Genomic DNA, 933 nt, shown 5'->3' with positions numbered 1-933 from the left:
GCTTTTCTGGGCCACAGTGCAAGACGCAGCAGCTGCCTGGAACTCAGCCCCTTTTGAGACTCACTGGACAGACATCCTGTTGCATGACAGATGGCTATATGACATTGTGACCCCTCGCTGGGCTCCATCCATTACAGCTTCTTGTCTAGGCTGACTGAAAAAAAAGCAGAGGACTATGCTAGCCCACCTTCTAGGCTACTGTGCTAAATGAGACTAAGCCTGCAGCTGACTGGGGATTGGATCAGCATATCCCTTCTGAGTGTCAAAAACAAGTTTTAAATTTTCTTTGCATGTTACATGTAAATTGTAGTTATGGATTGTGGAAGTGGTCTCAAAACTATTCAACATGGAGAAATACAGCTAGGAGAGAGGAAAACCTACAATTTCAAAGTGAGCTAGTAAGTTTATCACTCATTACAGCCTTGCCAACTGAATCTGGCCAATTGAGCCAACTGAGGCTCAGGTTTGAAGCCAGTTGGGCAAGAAAATCCATGAGACTCTTATCTCCAATTAACCACCAAAAACCAAGCAGTGAAAGCTGTGGCTCAAAGTGCTAGAGCTCTAGCCTTAAGCAAAAAAAAACTCCAGAACAGCTCCCAGGCCTTCAGTTTAAGCCCCACAACTAGCGCGTTCACACACGCGCGCGCACGCGCACACACACACGTGCGTGCACACACACACACACACACGCACACAAAGAAAAGAAAGAAATCTTAATTGGAATAGGTCTTAAACTGGAGGTGGAAGGAGGACCTGGGTGGAAGGAATCTGCCTTTCTAAGGTGACTCGTAGCGCTATGTAAAGCAATTTACACATGCTCATATAAAAATACCTCTAATTTTGCCATTCTAACTGGGGTGAGGTGGTATCTTAATGTTGTTTTGATTTGCATTTCTTTTATGGCTAGGGAGGTTGAGTATTTCTTCATGTGTC

This window comes from Dipodomys ordii, unplaced genomic scaffold (genome assembly GCF_000151885.1).
Source record: "Dipodomys ordii isolate 6190 unplaced genomic scaffold, Dord_2.0 Scaffold3, whole genome shotgun sequence".
Lineage (NCBI taxonomy): Eukaryota > Metazoa > Chordata > Mammalia > Rodentia > Heteromyidae > Dipodomys > Dipodomys ordii.
The sequence above is the reverse complement of the archived record's forward strand: the minus strand, read 5'-3'. Positions refer to the sequence as shown.